A 15,874-nucleotide genomic window follows, 5' to 3' on the forward strand; every position below is an offset into this window, starting at 1 on the left:
TGTTCAAACTATTAAAATATATAGTGAACTCCATACAACCTGAAAGCAATGAACCTCTCTCAAATCTGTTAAGGTTTCCAATGATCTAAGCTATTGTCGCTGCTTGAATGCCTTACAACTGAATGTCATGATCAAAGGTAATCTATACTCCAGAGTTTTCAGCCTGTTTCAGACCAAAAGAGATGATGGGGACAGGAAATGCAAAGACTAACCTATTAACCGGCTTGAAAAACGGAATGTCACATCTAAACCCATTCTAGAACCAGGGTTGTTGTACCTGGCACATTTTGGCTATTGCAGGAATAAGCAGCTAAGATTGGAGTGTGGTGCTCCAAAAATGATGGTCCCTAATGCTAACCGCCTCAAATGAAGAAGTCTGCTTTTTCTGAATCTTAAAAAGTAGTCTAGCACCTTAGCCCTAAATAATTCCCTTGGCTCTTTTAAAGCAGCTGTGCAGTTTTTATTCCAAAGATGTATGCCTATAGAAACGTTTTCCTTTCACTTTCTTTTAAAAGTGGAAAATACTTCTTTGCTAGCCAAGCCTTCTAATCCCATTTTTTTTTCTTCTGTAACATGTTTTATATTTATCGTTTTTAATAAAAGAGCAGATTGTTACATTTAGCTACACATTGTGGTTAGAGTTTTCCTGTCCATGAACAATCTGTTATGAATTCCATATACAGCTGGATGTATTTGGCTTATGAACGTAAGAAGGTAGCAAATCGCCCAGTGTTCTGGGGTGCTCGATAAGATATGTGGTAGCCAGAAAGTATGCATCTCCCCTTTGCTGCTTGCCTGCTTATGTTGCTCTTCACTTTCTGCACTCACTAGCTGCTCTGGTAACAGTTGCCTGGCTATGGATAGCTGGCTGAGATCAGCTGTCTGAGATCAGCGCTGCAGCCTATCCTCACCCCCAAAGGTCTCATCACATAAATGAGCACTATTTCCCCATTTGGACACTCAGCTCTATAAGTAGCAAGGGTGAGTTGTTGAAGGCTTATTGTAAGATGGGTTTGGCTAGGAGAATCTGAGTTAAAATTTCTTTTTCTGCATCTATTTTAGACTTTGGACACTAAGGGGCATCCACCCAGTGCATGCGTTCTAGCCCCTAAATCACAGTGAACAATTGGTTAACGCCAATTGATCAGTTTAACTGTTAAGACAATAACATGGTGCAGAAGTGCACCTTTAACATAACATATATCTCACATTTACACCACCCACATGAGTAAATACAAAAGCATGTCTGACTTTGCAGCCCTGGTTGACCATCAGAAAAAAAACAGAATCTGCGTGTTAGTAGAAGCTGTTCTAGTAGGTAGAAAAAAGCTGCCTTTTACATTAGCTAATTCACTACTAAGTAGTGCCTTGAAGTCTACAGGGTGTAAGGTGTGTAATTTGTAAAAGTGTACCTGCCAAAGGTCTGGCTGGGAAGGGGTCATCTCTGATCATCTATCATATTTACTTTGGAATATGCAGTGAATGAACAGGAGCACCAATGGTACATCACAGGCCCCAGGAAGGCGCAAGTTTGCATGTTAAACCAAAATGGTTCTCTGGTTTCAAGGGTACCTTTAAATTGCTCTGTTTCTGGCCTGTCTGTAGCTTCTAATCACAGGTACGAGTCTGGGCTCTGAACCAAGCAGGGGTTCGTTTTTCAGGGGATAGAGAGGGAAGTTCATTATTTGGTTATGTTTGTCTCTTATAGAGATCTTTATTGTTTATTTCAGTTTCTCAATCTCATAACCCACTGATATGACATAGCAACAGCTGATAAAACTGGTTACCTACTCTTGTGATGTCATAAATGCTGGCAGTAAAGCAACATCAACTATTTTAAGAGGGGGCAGGATTGAATGTGAACATTTTGTGAATAGGTTTAGGAGTTCTGACCAACCACAGGCTAGTGGTCAGTAGAAGCAGGACTTTCTCTTAGGAGCAGGTGTGCTTCTTAGAGAACAACTGGACTGGCGAATAGAAGTTTGAAGTCCTGCTGACTACGTCTGCCTCATGAAGAAATGAGGCTCGGCCTGATGCCCACTTCTACCCTAGGACCAGAATTGATTTCGAAGGGTCAAATCAGCTGGGCCTTTTGTAGCCCAAGAAAGAAAAGGCAAATCTAGCTGGCACTGGGTCCTGAGTGGGAGCCCTTTCTGCAATAAGTGGATGAGCCTGCCTCCTTCTGTTTGTGGCGTGGTAGCACAGAATCCTCCACTAGACTTCTTGAAGCTTTAGGAGTGATCTGGTAGAGGATTACCACCTGAAAAGTTTGAAAGCTTCTGAGAGCACTAGCCAGGCACTCTTGCCATCCCAGCTTGCATGAGGGGGACAGTCTGTTCATAACATCTTTTTGTTTCTGGTACAGGTGTAGCCACCTTTTGTAAAAGACAGATTTACATTGACACTTAGCAGTTTTTTTTCTTCTTACTTTAAACTGTTAAATCCGGTTCCCTTAATCAGATTTTGGCCACTGTGATAGTTTCCTTAATAAGATTCAGTTGTTACTTAATTATTTTGTTTCCCGACTTAAATTAAATATACATTTCTCAGTGGAAAGCCTGCTGCCTTGTGTTTTTGCTATGATTGGTTAAGCTCGTGTGGTTAAGCTCATGTTTTCAAATTGAACAGGTGTTCCTAAGAAGGCTCCGTATTCTTAGTTTGGAGGTAGCCTTCCCCAAGTGTTTAATCAAAGACCTCTGATAGAATAGGACATACGAAATAGCATTCCACATTACAGTTCATTTTGAAAAGAATGGTAAATTGAACAGTAACATTTGATTGAGCAGCATAAACCAGAAGAAAGTGTTAACAACTGTTCGTTGTTTACCTACTTGAGCAGAGACATGACTCCAGCCATTAGCTTTCTAGATTTTTTTCTGTCATTGACCTTCCATGCCAATGTTATTTTCTGGGGTTGGGTTTGGATTGCCAAAATGGATAGTTCAGTATCAATCAGGTCTTTAGTATCTTGCAAGAGTTTGGAAGAGTTTTTCACGTGCAGAGTCGTGGGGATGTGGGTAGTTGCTGGGATTTGCAGGATATGCATATGCGGTAACTTTGGACCTCACTACGGCCATTTATGGACATCACAATTTCCAACCCAGTGGGCTAAATTTTGTGTGGGACAGTTTCTATAATGGCTCAATACCTACTGTGAAGTCCTAGAGGAGCCTTAGGTCTTGACTGGACATTTATTGTGATATACTTTGTCTGGTAATTATTTTTTATTATTCAGTTACCTATGGCAGTGACTTTTGAGTTGGGTTTGCTTGTGACTTAAAATAATTATTATTGGAAAGGCACTTGCTAGTAGTGAAATCAGGGTAATATCCTCCAGCCAACAGACAAAAGCATCTCACTTGGGAGCACCTTGAGGCTTTGTAATGCACCGTGCGGGTACCTGACAGATGGGTAGCAGTACAAGCGCTTCAGCTCTTGCAATAATGTGGCTCATTAGGAGAGTACAAATCAGATAAGGGCAAGTATGCAAACTTAGGAAATGTTTCAATCTCATTCCTCCCTTTTTTTCCCCACCGCAATACAATAATACATTCACCCTCTTCTCAATTTGGCCACTCACTGGAATGTCTTTACATTGTCCAAATGAGTTCGCCTGAGAAGAGAGAGTAGAGCAGTTATGAAAGCTGGAAAATGTCTACTATGAGGTCAAATATAACGAGCATACTTCTATTTATATTTGTATCTCCAGGTGCTAGCATCCACTTACATTTTTTTTTTTTTACTGTAATGCTGCATAATGAGCATAATCATCTTCAGCTGTTTTGGAAAAACTTTTTTTACTGCCTTTTTAAAGCGGAAAGGTGTAGAATTTTCTTTAACTTCTTGAGCCAATAATTTCAACATTTATAAGCAAATTTGAAAAATCATGTTTGAGGTATGTGTGCTGTAGATACACATGATTTGCATACTCCTGCCATCTAGTGTTGGGTGTGGATGCTTGCAAGTTGTTTTTCTTCGAAGAAGTCTTTTCCAGTCTCGAGGTAAGGTGACTCCTCCTTTCGGTGATTGTGCGCTTGGGCATTGCCTTTATTGTTAGATTGTTTTCTTTCTGCCAACAGGTTCAGAAGTGTATTGCACCACTCCGATTCAAAACAGTCAATCGGGATCCCTTCGGTGCATAATTTACTCGTCGGTATTGTTTTCGATTGCGTCTGTCACCTTTTTGTGTTGAAATTTATGAAAACTCAAACTATATTATTGAAAAAACCGCGGCCTTCGGAGCTAGCTCCTTCCTCGATCGGCTTTTGCTTGAAAACTCAGCATCCAGCTTTCTGCTGATGGACTGGACACTGTTTCAGTTCTATCCTCGATGCCATTCCAAATATCCGCGCACCTACCAGCATAAGGTCTGTAACCTCTGTCTCTCCCCAGAACATAATGAGGAAGACTGCGACACGTGCCGTTCATTCTGATCCAAAAGACGACGGGATTGTTCGGCTTGACAGAGATATGCAGTGGAGTTTCGAGGACACGCCTGATGTCTTCGGTGAAGAAATTGAGCAAGAAGAGATGGCAGCGGAAGAAGAGGCCTTCTTCCTCCAGTAATCCACTTCCGAGTTGGACAGCGAACTAGAGTCACGTGACGTTCCGGCTGGACAGGGTGTGGGGAGCACCAAAGCCCCTTTACTCACTAAACCAGTGCCCACTAAACCAAAGGCTTTTGGGCCACCACTGCCATCAGGCCATGGTATGTACTGAGCCTCGGATTCAAACGCCCCGCCTTCTGGCTCGGCACCGAACAGCAAGTCAAGCCTTCCTGCTCCAGCTGAGATGATACCCCTTCGGTTCTGAAACATCCTGGATCGAAACTGTAAAAAGAACAAATCCAGCATGGCACCGAAAATTTAGGCACTGAAACAAAGACCCTCCCTTGAAGCCACTGGAGCCGATTTTGGAAAAAATTAAAGAAAGGCTGGATCCCAAGGCGAAGATTCATATGAATCCTGATACTGGACACATAACAGCTAAACCAGTAATACCTTTAAAGAGGAAGGCAGACACTAAATACAGATTCCCACCCAAGAAGAAAAAGGACATAACTACCAGCCCTATTCCCATTTCCCAAACCCCTTCACCAATACCCATTATACCAGATTTAGATCCTGTACGTATTACACCATAAGGTTCTCCTAACACAAATCCCGATATAGAAGAGGATGACGACAATTCTAATCAGCCACCAACAGATCTATGGGATGACTATATAACCTAGATCCACCTCAAGATACAGACCCTGATCTGTATCCAGCAAAACCTTACCCTCCTGATAATTCCGCATATCAGGAATTAATTGCTAGGGCAGCAACTTACTATATAGTGCCTTTACATAAAGAAGCACTGGAAGAAGGTTTTCTATTCAAAACCTTAGGAAACACACAAAACAACACAAATGTTGTCTATGGTAAAAGGTATGATGAGGCATACTAATGATATTTTTAAAGTGCCAGTTTGAGCACGTATATGAACACCGAGGGTGGACAAAAATATAACCCCCACCTCCCGTCTGACCCAGATTTGTTCGGGGCCAGTTGACTTTGGATTCCTTAGTGGTCGCTAATGCCCGTAAGAGGGCAAATTCAGAAACCTCAGGAAAGGCACCACCTCCAAATAAAGAATCGAAGCTGATGGATGCATTAAGAAAATAGTAGCTGCTCAATCAGGCAACCATTGGCGTATAGCTAATATGCAAGGTCTGTTATCCAGACATCATGGGGCTTGCTGGGATGAGATGGAAGAATTATTGAAATATCTCCCAGAAGAACACAAAAAGAGGGGGCAGGAAATAGTGCATGAAGGAAAACTTATGTTCGAGGCATGTGAGCTGTAGATCACATGCTTTGCATACTCCTGCCATCTAGTGTTGGGTCCCGATGTTTGCACTTTGTTTTTTTACGAAGAAATCTATCTGATAGACTACTAGCCGCAGATTCCTTCACGCAGAATTATCCCCTGGCGTGAGACTGGATCCGGAAAACTTTTTGCCCAGCATCCCTGTGCGACGGGGGGATGGCATCACGCGGCTCCTCACCCCATCTGTATGTGGTGTTTGGGGGAGCACCACGACTACACTGATTGTGAGGTGTGCCAACAGATAAAGCCGAAGTCCCGGTGTGAGCGCCGGATGAAACTTCTGTCAGCTCGGTTGTCCGGTCCGGCGTCTCGGCCGGCCCCTGAGGAGTTTTCTCGCACCCGCGGCGTCCCTCTTCTCCCAGGTCGCAAGTGCGCCGCTCACCTCTTGGTATGTGTCGCAGTTTGTCCCAGAGGGTCGGGTTCTAGCCTGTCGGGGGCGTGGGCTCTCCGCGGGTCGTGCGCCCCGCGTGTCGTCCCCTTATCCGCCGTTTCCTGGCGTGGGGGCGACCAGAGCCCAGATGGAAACATTTGCGGCGGCTTTGTAGGCCTCGCTTGCTTCTCCTCCTCCTTCCCCTCCTGGGACGTCGACGGATCCCTTGCAGTGTGCGTGGCCCTCCGTGGCGGCGGAAGCTCCGGCCCCGGCGCCGACTGTTTCGGATCAAGGCTTGGAGGTGGTGTTGACGGGGTGCGGCCCTTCGGGGGACCACGGCGCCTCTGCTTTGCCGCGAACTCCCGCGGGAGTCCCTGTGGGGTCGCGGGTCGCACCCCTGAGCCCCTCTCGTTCCTCGGGTCGCACCTCAGAACCCCTCGGGTCGTACCCCTGAGCCCCTCACGGTCCTCGGGTCGCACCCCCGAGCCCCTCACGGTCCTCGGGACAGGCAGCGGCCTTGTCCGAGGTGATGCCGCCACGGCGCCAGTGGCTGCTGTCCCTGGTGGTGCCGTAGGGGTCGGCGGAGGGCCCTTCTCGCCCGAGATTCTGTCGGTCCTCGGGACAGGTGGCGACCTTGGCCGAGGTGACGGTGCCAGCAGCAACTGGCCCTGGCAGCGCGACGGGGGTCGGCGGACCGCCCATCTCGCCCTGTCGCGGCTGGCGGGGGTCTCCTCGTCCCTCCCCTGGCCCTTCTCATCGGAGGTCAGGTCGGCGCCGTCCCTTTGCTGCCCCGGCTCCGGTCCAGCTCCGGTCTCCTGTGCCGTGTGCTGTCGGAGGTCGCCTCGGCGTCTCCTCCGGCGCCGGTCGGCGACGGTGTCCTGCCTCAGGTTGCGGACTCTTCGGCGCCGGGCCGACGTCGGGTCGATGACTCTTCTTCGGAAGCCTCTTCTTCCCCAGAGGTTCGGCGGTTGCTGGTGTCATCCTTGCCGGAGACGGGCCGCCGTGTCATGGCTTTTTCCCCGACATCGTCTAAAGGCGGCTCCTCGCTGTCTCCACGACCGCGGTCTTCGCCGGAGGAGCCGCAAGTCCCCACTCTTCGGTCCCTTTTCCTTCCTTTCGGCCTTGGCCATTCCTTCCTCCAGTTGGCTTGGGGGATGGCCGCCTTAGCTTGCAGCCGTCACCTAACGAGGATCTGCTTTCCCCTCCGCGGTACCCTACGGAGGCAGGTGCGGCTTTCGCCTGCGCTGTTTCTACGGCTGTGGGAATTTTGCGCATGGGTGATCCAGCTACCCATTTTCCCGCAGATCTTCTGGAGGTTCTCCATCAGGGCTCTGATGGTAGGGAACTGTTGCTTCCCTTCGAGGGTTCACTCCACTCTTCTCTTGGTGACTGGGGACGTCCCGCCACGGGGGACCTGGTGCCCCAGCACCTTCTGCACCGCCACCATCTGGCACCCCGTGATCCGGTATGCCTTTCTCTTCACCCTTCGACTAGAGGCCCCCTTTTACAGTCTGCCTTTCCTGCTTTGCCGCTGCTGTTGTCTCCCCCTTCCCGGAAGGCCCGCTGGCTGTACTCTTGGGGGCTCAATATGTGTGCCTCAACCAGTGCGGGTCTGCGGGCCCTTAACACACTGTGTGTTGGCTAGGGCCACTTCTTGCTTGTGGGTCTTGGCAGAGTCCCTTATGTCAGCCGCTTCTCAGGAGGGTGCTTGTGTGGATTTGAGACATCACATCTTGGATGGTCGGGAGCTGGCGGCGTTTATCCTTTGCTCCGCTCTCGACATCTCGGAGGTGTTGGGTCATGCCATGGCTTCTTCGGTTGCCCTTCGTCGCCATGCCAGGCTTCGGGACAGTGTGTTCCCGGAGAATGTTCGTGAACTGCTGGTGGACTTTCTCTTCGATGGTTCTCTTTTGTTCCATGCCCCTGCGGACTCAGCCATCCAGAGGTTCTTGGCGGGACTTCGTCCTCCTCCTCCCCCTCCTTCTTGTCCTCCTCAGTGACCTGATCTGCGTGTCGCTCTGGTTCTTGGAGCTGTTCTTCCGTTGGGTCGGGTCGCCCCGGTGTCTGGCTGAGGTTCTGGTTCTGTTGGCTGCTGGGCAGCCCTTTTTGACTGTTTTTCCTTTGGGTTTTTCACACCATGCTGGGCCTGCGATTGGGCCTTCTGCGTTCCCCTCTGGCTGCTTGATAGGCCTCCTGCGGGGTTTTTCGCCGCAGGTCTTTTTTGTTGTCCTCTGCTGCGGAAGTTTCTTCCTAAGAGGCTCCCATGTCTTGGGATCTGACATGCCCCATGTGGGGCAGGGTTGGCTGTTATATAGCCCTGGTATGTGCTGGCGAGTCGTGGTCGCCTGCGGGCTTCTGTTATCCGTGGCGTTATGGTATGTTGCAAATGCAACCTTCTTCTTAGCCTTTTTGCTTTGCGTGTTCATTCAGGGGTGTCCTTCGTGTCTGGCGGAGCTTGCCAGTGCCGCCCTCTTGTTCTTTTTGCACTGTTGTGCCTTTTTGGGGCTTTAGTGGGACTGTCATCCTGCCTTCTCTGATGCTTCCAGTGGGCCTTGCATTCTGCTTTCCCTCTTCTCCCGGTGGGGGGGATGGTCCCCGACTTCTGGACCCTCTTGCGGGCCCAGTTTTCCCCTGCGGGGTTTTGGACGATTCTTCCTGGGTGACCTGGAGTTCCCCTTTTTGGCTTCCGCCTGCTCCTTGCCGCCGGCACCATCCTGTCTGGGATTGCCTTTGCTCTACCTCTTCTCCTTGGAGTCTCTAGGCTGCTCTTCTCCTTCGGCGCCATCCTGTCTGGGATTGCCCCTGCTCTTCCTCTTCTCCTTGGAGTCTCTAGGTTGCTCTTCTCTTTCGGTGCTCCTTTCCTTGCCTTGGCCTTGGGCAGAGGTTTTGTTACTTCACGTGGGCGTGGGGTGTTTGGCCTCTTTGTGCCTTGCCTTGTTTCCTCTGCTGAGTGGGGACTGGCTATCTTCTTCACTTCGTTTCCCCTTGCCTGGGGGGCAGGGCTCCTCTTCCTGTTTGGACTCGGCACCTGGGTGGTCCTCTGTCCTGCCCCGGTGGGTGAGGTCCTCTCGCAGACCCTCCTTCCCCTTGGGTATGGCTAGGGTATCTATTCTGCGTGAAGGAATCTGTGGCTAGTAGTCTCTATCAGACGTACGTGTTACTTACCTTGGGTAACGATGTATCTGGTAGAGACGATTCTAGCTGCCGATTGCTTCATGGCTCGCCCTTCCTCCCCGTTCTGCGAGGGCTTGTGTTTTGCTATTTTGCACTCGCTTCCCTGTGGGTGGCTGTGTCTTCTATGAGTACATTCTTTCCCTCTTTTTGTCGGGTTGTTCACCTGTTCACCTTTTCCTCACCATTGTCACATGGGAAGATCGGGTTGTTGCTACTTCTGGCTCTTTGCGATCCTTGAGGTTGGAGTCTTTTGGCTGTGCCTCTGCCCTTGTTCCTGATGGGGGTTGTCACACTCTGTGATGGGTATGTCTTGGAGTTTTGTCGTTCCCTGTGTGTCCCCGACTTGTTCCCCTTCCTTGTCTTTGGTTGTGGTTGTAGTCCTGTTGCATGTTGTCGTGACATTTTTTTTTTACATATGTCCTTTGTGTCAAGGGGGGGGGGGCTGTCTCTGTACTGGCAGAGTTGCTGTCCTGTTAATTCTTTCCCTGCCTTTGGGTACTGCAGTGCCGGGTGCTGCTCTTTATGGTTGTGTTCCTCAACATTCTCTTTTGCTGCTCTTTCGCACACTGTTCCTATACTCTCACAGTTTTGTCTGCTGACTCCGCTTTGTGGCGCGGAAAAGTTCTCCGATGAAAACTGATGTAGGCGTGCCGGGGTGGGACTTATGTGACCTCGCTGACGTCACGTGCGCAGACGATGCCTGGGCGGAGCCGCGTGATGCCGTCCCCCTGGCACGCAGGGATGCTGGGCAAAAAGATTTTCAGATCCAGTCTCACGCCTGGGGTTAATTCTGCGTGAAGGAATCTGCGGCTAGAATCGTCTCTACCAGATACATCGTTACCGAAGGTAAGTAACTCGTACTTCGAGTCACAAGGGAGGTGACTCCTCCTTTCAGTGATAGTGTGCATGGGCATTGACTCCATTGTTACATTGTTTTTTTCCACCATCGGGTTCAGATGTGAATTGCAACGCTCCGGTTGGACACCGTTTCTCTGGTTCCCCTCAGTGCGCAATCCACTTACCCTCGATGGTATTGTTATTCAATCGCATTTTCCATTCTCCACGTATCGTTTCGGTTCAGAAATAGCTCTTACGATCGGAAACTTTGTGGAAGGACGTTGGGCCTAGCGGCGGCGGGCTAGCTTGCAGTCGATGAACCGGACTCCATTTAAATTCTGACCTCTGAGCCACGCCAAGTACCCATGCACCGACTTGCACGAAGTGTGCAATTTGTGCCTCTCCCTGGAGCACGACGAACAAGACTGCGAGGCGTGCAGATCCTTCCGATCCAAGAAGACACTCTGTGACCATCGGGCTCGACGTCACGAAATGCAACACACCTGCTCTGCTCAAGGAGCCGAGGAAGATCACCACATTTCTGTTTCAGAAGCTGAATACGATATGGACACAGTGAGTACCGATCCTCCCCTGCACAAATTCTACCTCTGCCCAATAAAAAGGCTCAGGTCCCTCCTCTGTCTTCGGGCCATGGTCTTCACTGAGACCATGTTTCGAACGCCCCTCCTTCGAGCCTGGCACCGAAACAAATATTAAAGCCTTCCGGCTAGGGATGGAGTCAGCCGTATTCGGGCACCGAGCCGAATCCATCGGCAGCGAAGCACGTTTTGGTAACAATCCCTTTGGTACTGAAACCGAAATCCTCTTCGGATCCAAACACTTGGAGGCCAAAAAAAACATCGGCTCCGAAAATATTGGCACCGAAATAAAAAACAGCTCCTAATCAAAGGAGCATCGTGTCAACGTCCCGCCTTCAAACCCAGACCTGAAACAAATGCAACTGGTCATCAATCCTAAAACTGGACATATTTGCGCAAAATTGCCATTAAAAGGCAAACCGGAATCCGAGAACACTTACCACATTCCTCTTAAAAGAAAACATGTTGGTACTAATCCCTCTCCTCCTCCTCCTCCTCTATCACCTCCTTCCCCACCTAACCCAAATCTGATAAAACCCACAAATTCACCATCACCACAATCGCATGACAACCAGGATGATGGGAATGGAGTAAGACAATAAGAGTGTTGATCCATGGGATGAATATAATACAGGTCCAAACGCAGATAACAATCCAGAATTATACCCTACAAAACCCTCTCCACCTGATGACAATGTAGGGTACATAGAGTTAATAAATAGGGCGGCTGAATATCATGGAGTTCAGCTTCGTAAACACTCAGCTCTTCCCCAAAGATCCACTCATACGTTGCCTATGCTTATGGGCATGCTAAAACATACGGACGACATTTTTAAAGATCCCGTTCGTGCAAGAATTCTTACACCAAGGGTAGATGAGAAGTATAAATCTGCACCAAAAGATCCAGTTTATATCAAGGGTCAATTACCATTAGATTCCCTAGTGGTTTCTAATTCCTGTAAACGGGCATACTCTCAAACCTCAAGAGATGGCCTCCTCCAGACAAGGAATCCAAACTAATGATGCCTCAGGAAAAGATTAGCTTTACCGGCAGCCAATCACTGGCATATTGCCAATACCCAGGGTCTCTTAGCTAGATACGACAGTGCGCACTATGATGAATTGGAACAATTGATCTAATTTTTACCTGATGAAAATAAGGCTAAAGCACATGACCTAATTCAGGAAGGGAACCTAATTTCAAACACTTCTTTTAGATGCTCTTTAGATGCAGCTGACACTTCCGCACATTCAATCAACACCAGTGTCTTGCTAAGAAGGCACGCCTGGGTTTGAATTTCAGGGTTTAAACTACCTTTTGATAAAGAGCATCTCTTTCGTCCTGTGGTAGACACTTCCTTAGAGAAGATGAAGGACGCAGACATCGTAAAATCCATGGGAGCCCAACAGTCTCCATCCAATCTGGGTTCTTTTTGTCACTCCTTCTACAGGGAGGGCTCCAAAAGCATATAGTACAGACAACACCTCAACATCGTATAGAGACAACAGTCAATCGCCCTCTTCAAAAGGTTACTTTCAAGGTTATTTGTAAGCAATAATGGGAAGGGAAGAGGTAAAGGTTCCACACCTCCCCCCTCAATAAAAAAAAGAGTGACTTGCCTCCTCTCTCCCGATCATTACACACCTGTCGGCGTACGTCTTTCTCAATTTCTCCCTGTCTGGCGTACTATAACTTCAGACAGATGGGTGCTAGGAATTATCCAATCTGGTTATTGCCTGGAGCTTACCAACAATTCCCCAAACATTCCTCCACGCTCACACAATGTCACCAGAGCATCTACACCGCCTCAAACAGGAGGTTCACTTTCTTCTGCAAAAGGGAGCTATAGAGCCCGTACCTTTACAACATAAAGGATCTGGAGTGTACTTCCTATACTTTCCAATACCCAAAAAGGACAGCTCTCTCAGGCCTATACTGGACCTCAGATAGTTAAATCTATATATTCACTCGGATCGCTTTCATATGGTGACACTTCAGCATATGCTCCCACTCCTACTGCAAGGCGTCTTTGTCTACTCTAGACGTAAAGGACGCATACTTCCATATTCAATACATCCCGCTCATCACAAATATCTCAGGTTTGTGGTAGCGGGACAACACTACCAGTTCAAAGTGCTTCCATTTGGAGTCACCACTGCTCCCAGAGTATTCACCAAATGCCTGGCAGTAGTCGCTGCTCACTTGCTAAAACAACATATTCACGTCTTCCCATACTTGAATGATTGGCTCATCAAAGCCAGTTCTTACCCAAAGTGTCTCCTGTACACTCAAATAACAGTTCAATTACTGCACGATCTCGCGTTCACAGTAAATGTGTCCCATCTCCAACCCTCCAACACGCAAACCTACTTAGAAGCCACTCTCAATATTCAAAAAGCTCTAGCAAGTCCCAATACAGCCAGAATCTGCAATATTCAGGCTCTAATTTCAAGGTTTCAGCCCAACCAGTCATTACCAGCTGGAGAATATATGTAACTACTGGGAATGATGGTGTCTTGCATCATAATAGTTCCCCATGCAAGACTTTGCATGCGTCCCCTTCAACGCTTAACACGTCAATGGAATCAGTCTTATGGTCAATTATCAGATATAGTTTGACGGACGCACCCACTGCTCTCTCCACTGGTGGAATATTGCAAACCTATCCAAAGGGCAGCCCTTCATCTACCCAGTTCCACAGACAGTGCTAACAGCAGAGGCATTGCTCACTGGTTTGGGAGCTCATCTCCATACTCACACTATAAAAGATTTGTGGAGTCAAAAACAAAAGCAACTTCATATAAATCATCTAGAGCTGCTAGCAGTATTTCTAGCGAGCAAAGCCTTCCAGAGTCGTCTTGCAGGTAAAACTGTCCTGATATATACAGACAACATGACAGCCATGTATTACATACAGAAACAGGGGAGGAGACACGCTCTCCAACTGTCAACCCTTGCAGAAGCCATTTGGAGGTGGGCCAGACCTATCAAAATTAATCTCCTGACAGAACACCTCCCAGAAGTAAACAATCAAATCACAGATCTTCTCAGCAGGCAGAGACCACAGATTCACGAGTGGGAACTTAACCCTCAAGTTCTCTTCCCATTCTTTCAAATGTGGGGTTTCCCACAGATAGATCTGTTCGCAACACATCAAAATGCCCAAACTTTGCCTCCAGGTAACCACACATAATCCAAAGGCAATGCACTATGAATGAACTGGTCAGGGATATTTGCCTAAGCTTTTCCGCTTCTCCCACTCATTCCACCAGTTGTTCGGAAGCTCAGACAAACATTCCTCACACTGATCCTAGTAGCTCCTACATGGGCCTATCAACCTTGGTTTACTACCCTGTTGGTGCTCTCAGTAGTTGCTCATCAAAAACTACATCTCACACCCAGTCTCCTCATACAGAGCCATGGAGAGAACGCATCCAGATCCTGAAGAACTCAATCTAGTGATCTGGCACCTGAAGTCATAGAGTTTGGCTATCTAAACCTTCCACCAGACTGTATTAATTTCATTAAAGAGGCCAGAAGGCCTACTACAAGGGCTTGCTATGCAGCTAAATGGAAGTGGTTTGTTATATATTGTTATAACAACCATACCAACCTGCTAGATGCTTTCTTTCAAAATATCATGTTCGAGGCATGTGAGCTGCAGATCACCAACTTGGGATAAGATCGCCATCTGGTGTTTGGCTCAGATGCTTGCAGGTTGTTGTTGTCTTCGGAAGAAGTCTTTTGGTCACGAGATAGGTGACTCCTCCCTTGGACTACAGTGCGCATGGGCATCCACTCCATCCTCCGATTGTTTTTTTCCGCCATTGGTTTCGGATGAAACTTTTCCACTCCGGTAGAAAACTTCTAAACCAAGCTTTTCAAAGCGAAAAACCTTTATAATTTTCATCAATACACCTTTACTCGACATCGAATTCATCGGGCCGGTTCCGGACGTCGACGCAGGTGATTAAACCTATCCGCGCCGTGAGGCCTGCGGCTCATGGAAAGGACGCCGTTTAAAAAATGCCCCCAATGTGGAGCAAAATTCCCGCACAGTGACCATCACAAGGTCTGCAACCTGTGCCTGTCGCCGGAACACGACGAGTCCAGCTGTCCAGCCTGCGCCGCATTCCGATCCAAGAAGACCATTCGGGATCGGAGAGCTCGACGCCATATCATGGCACACAGACCAGCTCCGGAACCAGAGGACATCTTTAACGAGGGCCCCGATGTCCCGGAAGAAGATTCCGAGGAACTTCACATTATATCAGAAGCAGACGACTCCGGGGCAATGCGTGAGTACCGATGCCCCTACCCCAACCCCTCCCAAAAAGGCATTGGTCAAGACTTAGCCAGCTGGCCCCAGTCGCGACCGAAAACAACCTGCTGAAGCCCCGCCTTCGGGCTTGGCTCCGAAGAAATACAAGCCTTCAGGTGGCTCGGGCCCGAGCAAACATATTATTGTACCCCCAGCACCTTTGGCACCGAAGACACAAGACCTCTCGGCAACGAAGCCGGCCCCGTTGGCACCGAAACCATCGAGGCCTGTAGACAAACCGGCACCGAAAGCTCCCACGCTTAAAGACTCCGTTTCGGCACTGAAACCTTCATCGGCACTGAAACCTTCATCGGCACTGAAACCTTCATCGGCACTGAAACCTTCATCGGCACTGAAACCCTCATCGGTACCGAAACAACCGGCTAAGGTCTATACTACACCTCCTAAAGACTCTACCGATCACCCAAAACATAGATCGGAACCGAAAAAATCAGCGCCAAAGTCTGTTCCTGAAGACCAAGAACTTTTCCACCCAGATCCAACGCAAAAAAGGATCTATATTAATCCAAAAACTGGACATGTCACTTTTGTGCCATGTAAGAAAAGGAAGCTAGACACACCTTCTCCTGCTCCTGTAAAGAAGAAGGACTCAGCCACTTCACCCATTCCTCCTTCCTCTCCTGTACGACCTCTTACCCCACCCCCCTGCCTCCACCACCATTACCTCCACCATCTCCTTC

At 48.4% G+C, this 15,874-nt stretch overlaps 1 protein-coding gene across 6 annotated transcripts in view; it reads left to right on the forward strand.

Moving 5' to 3' along the window:
• UBAP2 (ubiquitin associated protein 2) overlaps positions 1–15,874 on the forward strand; it is a 1,669,217-nt gene that overhangs the window by 880,597 nt on the left and 772,746 nt on the right. The window lies entirely within an intron of this gene.

Source organism: Triturus cristatus, chromosome 2_1 (genome assembly GCF_964204655.1).
Source record: "Triturus cristatus chromosome 2_1, aTriCri1.1, whole genome shotgun sequence".
NCBI classification, from domain to species: Eukaryota; Metazoa; Chordata; class Amphibia; order Caudata; family Salamandridae; genus Triturus; species Triturus cristatus.